This window comes from Felis catus, chromosome C1 (genome assembly GCF_018350175.1).
Source record: "Felis catus isolate Fca126 chromosome C1, F.catus_Fca126_mat1.0, whole genome shotgun sequence".
NCBI lineage: Eukaryota > Metazoa > Chordata > Mammalia > Carnivora > Felidae > Felis > Felis catus.
This window is the reverse complement of record NC_058375.1, coordinates 159,506,312-159,519,076: the sequence shown is the minus strand read 5'-3', so window position 1 is coordinate 159,519,076 and position 12,765 is coordinate 159,506,312. Positions and strand designations below refer to the sequence as shown.

Sequence of the window (12,765 nt, the reverse complement as noted above, 5' to 3'; positions counted from 1 at the left end):
AAAGAAATGGCCATTGGGTGTTAATCGGCTATAAAGAAGAAAGCAGAAAGCCAAGGGGATCCGTAAAAGAGCTTTGCCCTGTAAGCACAGTTGCCTCACCTCTGACCTCCATAACTGGCAAAGAATTTGGCTCCGGCAATATTCTTTGTGAAGCGAGCAGCTTGAATCACTGCCACCAGCCAATGAGTTTTGTCTACTCCAAATGAATTCTCCTGAACCACTGAAACTAAGGTCTATGTTCCTGAATGGCTATTATTTGGAAGATTTCTAGAGATACTGCAAAATCTACTCCTGACTCCCACCCCCTTGCCTGGAAGCTGCAAGTCGTGGTATTTAGCCTCTGCTCCAATGGAACAAAACTCACAGAGAGGAAAAACTGGCTGGGCAAGTGATGCACCCAGGGTGAAAATGGAAACTGCCTCGAAAAATTATGAAGACACACCCAAAATGAGCAAGTAATAAAGAAGGAGGGACTTATTTACTGTGCTACCTCTTACCTTTGAGAGAATCCACATGGCTGAAGTCCTGATTTTTTATTGCACCAGGGTGTGACATTTTGGGGACAGGCAAGGAAGAGCAGCTGAATTCTACCGAGTCTGAAATCTTCTCTGAGTCAACTGTACTGAATTACTGACCAGCTACCACAGGGTCATATTCAGAAGTTTCCATTTCTCTCATGTCAATAGTCTGGAGATCTTCACAAAATATTGTAATGTACACTTACTGTAAAAACTGATAGACGTTCCACTACCATTGCTAGTCCCATCCACTACTACTCAAAACAGTCTGTTTAATAGTTTGCCTTTTGTGAAAACATATTCCCATACGGTGAGTTGGCTGACCAAGCATTCTAGCACTTTCCCAGCCCCAAGAAAACCATTTAAGGCATCGTTGCAAATCTTCATGTCATCTCCAGGTCCTGTCTAGTCACAAGGTTCTATCAAAACAACATATCACTTGGAGAAGTATTCAACTCATCCATTCAGATCCCATCCCATTTAGTGTTCTGACTACGCATTCTGTTTCAAATGAAATAAATACTCCCTAGTCTGCTGCTGAATGCTAAAAATGGAATCCTTTTGAAGAAACAAAAAACAAATAGTTATATAGGTAACAATATTATTGTAGTTTGTTTATTTTTAAATGTTTGTTTGAGAGAGCATGCACAAGCGGGAGTGGGAGAGGGAGAGAGAGACTCCCAAGCAGGCTCTGTACTGCCAGTGCAGAGCCTGATGTGGGGCCTGATCTCACAAACCATAAGATCATGACCTGAATCAAAATTCAGAGTTGGATGCTTAACAGACTGAGCCACCCAGGTGCCCCTGTAGTGTATTAATTTATTTTGGCAAGTGCAGTTCCTGGCTCATTGTAAATACTCAAATATTTATCAAATAACTAAAGCATAAATACGTGGTGGATATTGAATGCAGCTGGCCATTTTGTGTATCTCCTCCTCCCCATCTATCACTCATTGTGTCCTAGTCACTTTTTCTACGTGATGGCTCCTGGACTGCTCTGAATCGCCCTGTGTCCTGACCCTACTGTGACAACCAAGGTTTAGGTAGTCACCTAAGGGCTCCTTCCTTTCCCTCACATACACAGGGGTACCGATTTGACATCTCCCTCCTCTGTGTGTCTGCAGCATGTTACCTAGGGCCTGGGAGTGCCGGGGGCCATGTGGGAGCACATGGGTTTGCCTGCCTTCCTTGGGGACTCCCTCCCTCTTTGCCTATTCACCTGTCATGTCTCACCCATCTTCTATGGTAAGGTGGCAGCAGCTATGCCTATACAAGAGACCCCAGACATAGTCCTGACAGAAAAAAGTGGACATAGGACATAGACCGTTTTCTAGGGAAAATACACAAATCTCCAAGAAAAATACACAGAAAGAACAAATCCCACTTTTTGCCAAAGAATGCAAAATTAAAAGGAATAGGATATACCTATCAGAAAGACAAGCAATAAAAGGAATGCGAGAGAGGATGGGGAAAGGCATTCTTACGTTTGGGGAAAGTAAATTCATACAACTTACTCAAGGACGACTTGGAACATGTATAAAATCCTTAAAAGAAGGGTAGTGTCTCCCTCTCTCTCTGCCCCTCCCCTGTTCATGCTCTGTCTGTCTCTGTCTCAAAAATAAATAAACATTAAAAAAAATTAAAAAAAAAAAAGAAGGGTAGTGTCAAACTCAGGAACTTCATTTCTAGGAATTTTCTGAAGGAAAAAGACATTACACGAGATGTGCAGTTGACCCTTGAACAATACAGGTTTAAACTGCATGGATCCACTTACATGTGGGTTTTTTTTCAATAAATACAATACTATAAATGTACTTTCCAGCCCTTACAATTTTCTTAATAACACTTTTCCTCTAGCTTACTTTATTGGAAGAATACAACATCTAGTACATATAATACAAATACGTGTTAATCAACAGTCTACATTACCAGTAGGCTTCCAGTCAACAGCAGGCTATTAGTAATTAAGTTTTAGGGGGCCAAAAACAATATGTGGATTTTGAGCAAGGAGTTGATGCCCCTAACTCCTGCATTATTCAGGGTCAACTATACATACATGGATTTCAATACAGCAATATTTACAATAGCAAAAAACAGAAGTTTAGTTAAACAAATGTGCTACATTCTGAGAATTCTGTGTGATCATTAACATGATGATGTGTGTGTTTGTGTGTGTGTGTGTGTGTGTGTGTGTGTGTGTCTATCTCCATACATATTTGACACAGAGAAATGTTTTGAATATTGTGTTCAGTAAAAAAGCAGACCACGGAACAGGTGATTGGATGTGATATTTTTGCAAAAAGATTTCTAGCATGTTTATGCTTATTTAAAAGTCTGTAGGAGGGGCACCTAAGTGGCTCAGTTGGTTAAGCATCCAACTTCAGCTCAGGTCATGGTCTCGTGGTTCACAAGTTCACGCCCTGCGTTGGGCTCTGTGCTGACAGCTCAGAGCCTGGAGCCTCCTTCAGATTCTGTGTCTCCTTCTCTTTCTGCCCCTTCCCTGCTCATGCTCTCTTTCTCTCTCTCTCAAAAATAAATTAAAAACATTAAAAAAAATTTTTAAAGTATGTAGGAAAAAATATAAAATACGAACAGTGGTGAGAATATGGGAATTTACGTTTTAACCTTTCTGCTAATATACATTTGTGCTTTTGGCAAAGTATGCGTTTTATTTCAGTAATAAAAAATAATTGCTCATGCGGAGCAAAATGTTTTCATTTTTCTATTCCCAATAAGAAAACCCACAAAATTACAGTATTTTAAGCTGAAAGTGTTAATACTTTAACCACTTATTTTACAAATAAGTGGACTGAGGCCCTGAGAAATTAACTGACTTGCCCAAAGGTGTCATCCCGGGCCACTTCAAGGTGAGGGACAGAGTCAGAATCTGAACCCAGAGCAGCTCACTGCTCCTCCTAAAGCAACACGGTATTTCTGAAGAGGACTCAAGCACAGAAGTGTTACCAGGAGGGCTGAGTGGCAGCCCAGTCTGTGGGCACAAGCAGTCACTGGCTCTCAGTAGATCTTGAAAATGGCCCAGAACACAGCCTGCTGAATAGCTGGAAGAAAACTTTCAGAGCATGAAAAATGTTCCACCAGTCTGGCTGACAAGCTGTATTTTCCCATTTGGTAGGTGAAATCTTCTCCAGAAAATGCCATATCATAAAGAGCTCCTTTCTCTGAGGTGTGAACGATGTCTTTCATGAGGAAGGCTCTAAGGCGATAAACTGGATGCCAAGAATAATTAAGCAAGCCCCGCGTCCAGGAGAAGACTAAATGCACGAGTCTCCATTCGGTGCAGGTTGTATCAAATGGACAGATCAGCTGATATCAGTTAAAGAAAAGACTAATTAAAGATTCTTACGCTGCCCTTGCCAGAAGGTTAGCTCTTAAGGTGACGCCGAGAGACCTCACTACTTCAGTCAGTACTGGGATCTGAGTGACACTCTGAATTGAGTCCTGCATCTTTACATCTATATAGGGGGCAATTAGCCCGCTTGCAGTGGAGCTTTTAGACAGCAGTTGCTCCCCTGGTGCCTTCACTCAGCCTCCCTTTGGCTTCCTCCAGGAACGTGGACCAAAATCCAGTAAGATTTAAAATCATTTTCTTCTGGTCAGGAAAGGGCGATACTACCATCTTTGAGCTGGTTAGCACAATGTTTTCAGTTCAGTAACACCCTCAGTTACTGAGCTGATCTGGCTACTATATATTTTTCCTGAACTGGTTTTATGTACTTTTTCTTTGAATGGATCTCTACTCCTTGCTTTCCATGGGGCCCTGGGCTAAGAAGGCTCAAGAGCTTACGAAAATGTGAATCTATTAGTGGACTAGATTGGGCTGCATATAACAGAAGAATGCATAGTATCTGCCTAAGATGGAGAACAGTTTCTGGTCTGGAATAGACCCTCTATTTTTTATTTGCTATATTCATCAAAGTGGCTTCTATTCTCAATGCCATCTCATGATCCAATATAACTGAGAGAGCTCCATCCATTTCAACCCATTCCAGGCAGCAGAAAGGATGAAGAACAGAAATTACATGAAAATAAGTTCTAGTGGAACCTTGCTAGCCTTGTCTTCTTGAGGTGACTTTGACCCTACGTTGTCCGATCCAGAACGTATTTCTCTGGCATTTTAACTTTTAAAAGGCAGACATGTCCCTCACTTCCCATTTCTGACACCTTACTATAGTCCTGAAATACTACAATGAGAATTATCTTAGAATAAATGATCACCTTTTGCCTCTCTCTAGGTTTCAGGCCAGGATTCCTCCAACTTGTCCTAATGCATCTCAAACAGCCCAGAACTGACAGTGCAAAATAAACCATCCCTAAAGAAGTAGAATGTTATTCCTCCTCTCTCCACTTTTCATGAAGTCCTGATTTCACTGAAAAAGCCCATTAGAGGTGGACAGGTAAACTTACTTTTCCCCATACTTAACATAATAAAGAACTTCCTCATATTTAATCTAAATCCCTCAAATACAAGTCAAACCAATTTTATGTTTTCTCTTCCTTGAAAATGGAGACCACTTAGCCACCTTATACCTAAATCTTAGAAATAAGATAAGATTTTAGTTAATAGGTGAGATATGTGGATTTAGATTTCTACTTTTTGGGGAGAGGATTGCAAGGAATTATGGTATTTTAAAAATACTATTTAACAAGCTAGAAAACACGTTGGAAATAGATCTATAATGAAAACAGATCTCTAAGCACTGTACTCCCATGGCTTAAAAACTCGTGCAAACATTTGAAGATATCATGGTCCACTCTTGTAGTTATGACTTATAGAAAGGAATAGATTGCCTGCTTCCAGGTCATGCTAATACAACTTCTCTAGGAATCAGTGATAGATATTCCATGCCTGGTCTGGTTTATCTGTGATAAGAATTTAGTATACTGGAAAATTTATGCACCTAAGATTTTAATTAAAAATAGAATTGTGAGGAGCAAAAAAACACAAAAAACAAAAAAAGTGGGAGGAACTGTGCCATAATGAAAAAGAGTATGATTTTTAGAGCCAAAGAGCCATGGATTCAAATCCTAGTTCGGCCACCTAATGGCTGTATAGTTCTGAGCAAGTCACTTAGTTTTTCTGAGCCTCAGTTTCTTCATCTGCCTAATGGTGTCAATCATAACTGTCCTGCAGGTGTGGGGAAAAGTCTGGGAAGGATATTGCACTAAGGTGACGGAATGCAAATGGCTTACTCCATAAATGTTTCTAGATTCTTAAACTAGGGACATGATAGGCTTCATGAGGACTGGGCAGTGTTTTCTTAGGGACAAGCTGGTCAAATCAAGAATATTTCAGGGGCACCTTGGTGGTTCAGTCGGTTAAGCATCCGACTTCGGCTCAGGTCACGATCTTGCAGTCTGTGAGTTCGAGCCCCGCGTTGGGCTGTGTGCTGACAGCTCAGAGCCTAGAGCCTGCTTTGGATTCTGTGTCTCCCTCTCTCTGCCCCTCCCCTGTTCACACTCTGTCTCCCTCTCTCTCTCAAAAATAAATAAACATTAAAAAATATTTTTAAGGGCGCCTGGGTGGCTCAGTTGGTTAAGCGGCCGACTTCGGCTCAGGTCATGATCTCACGGTCCGTGAGTTCGAGCCCCGCGTCGGGCTCTGTGCTGACCGCTCAGAGCGTGGAGCCTGTTTCAGATTCTGTGTCTCCCTCTCTCTGACCCTCCCCCGTTCATGCTCTGTCTCTCTCTGTCTCAAAAATAAATAAACGTTAAAAAATTTTTTTTTAAATATTTTTAAAGAACATTTCACACTACTGAGGAGGAAATAAAGAAAAGCCAAGATAAAACTGAAAAACGAACTCTGTGAAAGGCATCAGGAACTTCTGTTTCGTTTTGAATTCCTTCATCAAGAGGAATTCCCTTCAGACAGGAAAGAAGGAGGGGACAAATTCTGACATCAGGAAAGGAGCTCAATTAGGGGAGAAGAGCTTATTGGGCTCACCCAGCTCAGTGGTTCTCTGTCCCGCTGCACCCAAGGATCATCTGGGGGGCTTACAACTATTGATGCTTGAGCCTCGACCAGAGATTCTGATTCTCTGCACCCTGGGAATTAGATTTTTAAAAACCTCAGTCCTCTTTTCAATGGCTTTTACCTCTGCTGGCACACTAGCATCACCTGGGGGTGCTTAAAAAAGCAATACCCTGCTGATACTCTCTCCCCCCGCCCCCCAAGATGTGGATTCAATTGGCCTGTGAAGGGGCCCAAGCACAGGTAGTTTTAAAGCTGTGATTCTAATGATTCAGGTGATTCTAATGTGCAGCCAGGGTTGAAATCCAGTGACCTAGATGCTCTAAATTAGCTTGAATGACCTAACCTGGATGAGTTCCAGAATACCGAAAACACTTGCAAATGAAATCGCTGAACCCCTTTGCCATCTTTAAGGAACTGTGAAGAATGTGTTGGAAGAATATTTGGGGTGGTTTTTGAAAGACTCAAGAAGGGCAAATGTGATCCCAATTTTCCAAAAGTCAAAAAAAAAAAAAAAAAAAAAGGTACTCTAATCTGTAGTTCTGGCAATTTGGTGTTAAGCCCAGGCAATATTTCTTTTCATTAAAATAGTTTATCAATAGCGATCAATACGAGCTTGCACAGATTCAGCAAGAAAGAGACACATCAAACTACTGTATTTCTTATTTCCACAAAAGTGCCTGACTTTTAGATAAGGGGCATGTATGTATAAACTCATTAAAGGTACAAAGGATAAAGGTCCCCCTTTATGTTCAAAGGCCCCCAGTGGATGCCTGAAACTGTGGATAGTACTGGACCCATATATGCTATGTTTCTTCCTATATATACATGCCTGTGATAAAAAAATAATTTATAAATTAGATACAGTAAAAGATTAACATATCTAATAATAAAATAGAACAATTATAACAATATAGTGTCATAAAGGTTACATGAATGTGATCCTTCTCTCTCTCTCTCTCTCTCTCAAAATATCTTATTGTACGGTACTCACCCTTGTGATGATGTGAGTTGATAAGATGCCTATTTGATGAGATGGAGTGAAGTGAATGATGTAGGCATTGTGACATAGCGTTAGGTTGCTATTGACATGACAATACGTCAGGAGAAGGATCATCTGCTTCTGGACTGTGGTTGACTGCCAGTAACTGAAACTGCAAAAAGCAAATCCTCAGATAAATGGGGACTACTATATGTGACAAAATTGTGTGTGTGTGTGTGTGTGTGTGTCTGTGTGTGTTGTTAAGGTGAAGAACCAATATCCATGCTTCTCAAACTTGATTGTGCAGTGAATCCCCTGAGCCTCTTGTTAAAATGCAGATTCTGATTCTGGAGGTCTGCAATGGGGCCCGAGAATCTGCATTTTAACCAGCTTCATGGTGTTGCACAAGTCCACGGGCCACACTTTGAGTAGCAAGGGTGTAGCCTGCGTGACAGTAGTTAGGTGGGTTAGCAAGCAACTGAACGGCTATATCAAAAGAAAATTGGTCAGTGGGTCAATGTCATTCTGGAGGAAGGTTTCTGCACTTGGGATATACTTTTGTTTAAGAATATTAATAGTGGCTTAGACATTTTTTGGCTGCTTATCGCATTTTCAGATGACGTAGGAGAGCTGGTTGGCATGGAGCTGGAAGAGCTAATGACAGAATCAGCATCCAGATAGCTTTCAACAGGGTCCTTTTTCTCTGACCCAGCACGAATAGATGGTTCATGTCACATTCTTTTACAACGTGCTTTCCAATTGGCCATATTACTAACTAGATGAGTGGACTTAGGTAAATCAGTTAACCTCTTGAACTCCTAGGCTCCTCATCTGTAAAATAAATGGGATTATTAGCTGGAATTCTGTTAGCTGCATGTGGCAGGAAACTCACTCAAATTAGTTTAAGGAAAAAAAAAAAAAAACCACATGTATTGGCTTCTTCCAGCACAGTTAAGCCCAATAGGTCAAATTATATTATCAAGATACTCTCTCCCTCTCTCTTTCTCTCTCTCCATGTTTTTGGCTACTTGCAGTCTTTGTCATGCCAAGGGAAGAGATTTACTCTCTTTGACAAGATCTAGCTATCATAGAAAAGACACAGAAGAGTCCTCTGTGGGTCACATACCCACTTCTGCACCAATCACTGAGGCCAGACGGATGGTGTACTAGAATTGATTCAGTTGCTGGTGGCCCAATTCTATGGAAGAAGGTGAGGAAGGAAGTTTCCTGACAGAGGGACAGCTGGGCAGCACCTCCAACTGTGTCCACTTCAGCCTTTCTAGCCATCTTATCAGCCTGTCATGTCGTCCATACTGCCAGTAGATTTTCTATAGGGGGTCCTTCCACCACCTAGAGTCTTCTAGAAGTAGATGAGACTTTGGTCACAGGAATTCTGAAAGTCCAGTAGGTCTTGCTACAAAGGCCTCAAGAAAGGACTCGTGAAGCATTTTATGGGGTGCTTTTGGAGACCGTTAAATAAAATGGTTTTGTCATAAAGTGGTTGGAGTTTATCAGTTGAATAAAAGTATAAGAGGGCCATTTCAGCGAGCCGGCTGGTGGAAGTCTTACTAACATTAGAAACAGGAGCCAATACTAGCAGCGAGACAAAATATGAACAAAGATCTTAATAGACTGAAAAAGGCGGTTCCCAGGGCAACCTACCAGTGAAAGGCAGGAGCTTTTACTTCGAGTTAGCTGCCGCAGAAAATGAGCGTGGCAGAGACTGTCTTGATGCTGTCACTGTGGCTGTTCTCAGGCAGGGACTTCTCTTCTTCCAGCAGGGAGGTCAGGACGGTGGGCACTTATTGTAGCTATACCCAAGAGTTGCAGGAAGGTAACTTGACGAGGTGCAGCCTAGGACACTGGATTTCAGAAGCCCTGGCCTTGGCTCTGGATTTCAGTGTCGGCCCTGGCCTTGGCTGAGGTATTTAAGATGGGGAGAGAATCTTTCATTCACCCCCTGGAGGTAATTTTACAGAGCAGTTGGCACTGGGAAAGGTAGCACAGGGATGGCACAAGATCACATCATAAAAATAAGCTTTGCTCAGACATGCGCTAAAGGTGAGAGGAGGAGAAAGGGGAAAGGAGATTCACAGGACTGAAAGCAAACTTGGAATCCCTGACACTAGCCTGGGGTCAGTGCCTATGAGAAGCATCGCCCTGCATAAAAAATGTCTGGGAAAAGTCTAGGAAGGCTTAGTTTAGAAGGGAAAAAAGTTGGGGCACCTGAATGGCTCAGTCGGTCGAGCATCTGACTTTGGCTCAGGTCATGACCTCATGGTTTGTGTGAGTTCAAGCCCTGCACGGGGCTCTCTGCTGTCAGCACAGAGCCCTCTTGGGGATCCTCTGTCCCCCCCACCCCATCTCTCTGCCCCTCCCCCATTCACAGGCGCATGTGTGCACGTGTGCGTGTGCGTGCACCCTCTCTAAAATAAACAAACATTAAAAGGGAAAACAGTAGAGGAGAAATACTATTTTCAAGTACTTACAAGTAAGAAATCTTTTAATGGGCTTCATCTATAGAAAATAGAGATTTTCTGAGAAGTGGGCCACAGTAATACATTCTAGTCCAGGGTCAGGTTACTGAAAAGAGATGCCGGGATGATCAGAGCACCATACGGAGGCCTTTGAAGGGAGGATGGAGCTGTGTTCGTTTTGGGTGCGGTGAGGGGGGCTGACTTCCTTTGAGTCATCTCTGTGGCCTGACTGTACTTTCACATCACAAACAAAATCTCAGAAATCTTCCCTTCAATTTCACTTATTGTTCTTCTAATGCCATTCAGGAGGCAAGGCAATCCATCTAATTAAGTGTACTTGTATATGCAGGTGTTCCCATTAGAGAACTAAAAATCGATGGCAGATTGTGTTAATTTTCACAGCCAACGATATTGGCCCACATTATTGGACTGTTATTATAGTTAGTTTGCTCTCTGTTTATCTGTTGCTGACTTTTTTTTTAATGATAGCATCAAATGTAATTATCAAGTAATCTTCAGGGCATAAAAAGGAGCTTCATTCAACTCCTCTATAATAACAGTCATTACTGTACTCTCTAAAAACAATTGGCTAGTTACTTGCAGCTTCCAAAGAGCTCCCCAATCCGGAAAACTGCAAATTATATAGTAATTATTATTGAGGTTCTGTGGTAACTCCAGTCATAATTTCAATGTAATTGGTAGAGCATGAATAACTATGAATTATGTCGAATATACACTCTATTTACAGGGAACTCACACAGTTATTTGTGGTATGCATAATAAAGCAAAACTTACATTGAATGTTAATTTTAATAAAAATCACTTTTGTACCTCATTTTCATTTGAATGGATACCATCTGTTTTAAGGTGCTAGCAGGGAGCAAACTAAAAATGAACTTTGAAAATACAATTATTTGTTGTTTCCACCTTTTCAAACTTTATGCTGAAAGCCCATGAATGAAACAAGAGACTCTGACACAGTATTGGTTTTCCACCATAGGGGGTTATTAAAGACATTAACAGACATTAAAAATATGGAGATATTTTTCCTAAGCATACTTATAAAGCTCTTGGATTTCAGTTTAAGTTTTCAAACTTTTGGGCACTGCCTAAGTGTAGGATCATTTAGTAGCAAGCCCTCGGGCTAGGTTTTGATCACAAGTAGTTTACTTGCGAGGTAACCCCGGGGAAACACCAGTGAGGGAGTGGAGATGTGAGGTCAGGAGGGAAAGTCAGTCAGTAAAGCATACATTACCACTGTGGGCAACTGGTGGTCCATGCCACTGGGGAATCTGGAGATGACGCAAGGGATAAACCTCAGAGTTGTCCCAACCAGGGAGTGAGGAAGTTGTATTTACCCACCAACATGTCCTCATCTGGGAGTGGCTGACGGATGCTTTAGGGGCATGCACTCTCCAGGCTTACTCTGAGAGTAGACAGAGTGGGATCAGCACACCAAGAGTACTTCCTCACTCACATTCTCCAAAGTGCCTCTAACATACATGACAGACTTTTTACTGAAGATTTGGGGTAATAGAGGGGTTTTATATCTAAATGAGCAGAACAATAATCCAGTGAAGAAATGCACGAAGACATGTCTTCTTTCCAAAGAAGACATCTAGATGGCTAACAAACGCATGAAAAGATGCTCAACATCACTCATCATCAGGGAAAAACAAATCAAAATCACACTGAGATACCACCTCACACCTGTCAGAATGGCTAAAATGAACAACTCAGGAAACAACAGATGTTGGCAAGGATGCAGAGAAAGGGGAACCCTTTTGCACTATTGGTGGGAATGCAAACTGGTACAGCCACTCTAGAAAACAGTATGGCGTTTCTTCAAAAAATTAAAAATAGAACTAGTCTATGACCCAGCAACTGCACTACTAGGTATTTATCCAAAAGATACAAAAATGCTGATTTGAAGGGGCACGTGCACCCCAATGTTTATAGCAGCCCTATCAACAATAGCCAAAGTGTGGAAAGAGCCCAAATGTCCATTGACTGATGGATAAAGAAGATGATGTGTGTGCGTATATATACACACATAACAGAATATTACTTGGCAATCAAAAAGAATGAAATCTTGCCATTTGCAACAACGTGGATTGAACTAGAATGTATTATGCTAAGTGAAATAAGTCAGAGAAAGACAAATACATGATTTCACTCATATGTGGAATTTAAGAAACAAAACAGATGAACACAGGGAAAGGGAAGGAAAAATAAGATAAAAACAGAGGGAGGCAAACCATAAAAGACTCTTAAATACAGAGAACAAACTGAGGTTTGTTGGAAGGGAGGTGGGTAGGGGGATGGGCTAAGTGGGTAATAGGCATTAGGGAGGACACTTGTTGGGATGAACACTGGGTGTTATATGTAAGTGATGAATCACTGGGTTCTACTCTGGAAACCAATTCTACACTGTATGTTAACTAACTTTAATTTAAATAATTTTGAAAATACACGAATGGAACATTTAAACTAAATATTAAACATTGCTATTTATAAAGGTTCTTGCCATCCCATCCTCCACTATTTGTTATGGGTTGAATTGTGTCTCCCCAAAAAAGATATGTTGGAATCCTAATCTCAGTACCTCAGAACATAACATCTATACAGAAGAAAACAAGTTAAAACGAGGTCACTAGGATGGGCCCTAATCTAATGCGACAGGATCCTTGTAAGAAAGGGGGCATTTGGACACAGAGACAGACATGTGTGGAGGGACGATGATAAGAAGAGACAGAGGTAGAAGACAGCTATCTGCAAGCCAGAGAGGGCCTGGAACAG

General features: G+C 41.5%; 1 long non-coding RNA gene across 2 annotated transcripts in view; it reads right to left on the bottom strand.

The window, feature by feature from the left end:
* Window positions 1-12,765, bottom strand: part of LOC109502725 — a 35,627-nt gene that overhangs the window by 15,764 nt on the left and 7,098 nt on the right. For both annotated transcript variants that reach the window (XR_006583272.1, XR_006583273.1), the window contains exon 3: window positions 7,502-7,661. This is a non-coding gene — a long non-coding RNA (uncharacterized LOC109502725). The remainder of the gene's footprint in view (window positions 1-7,501; window positions 7,662-12,765) is intronic.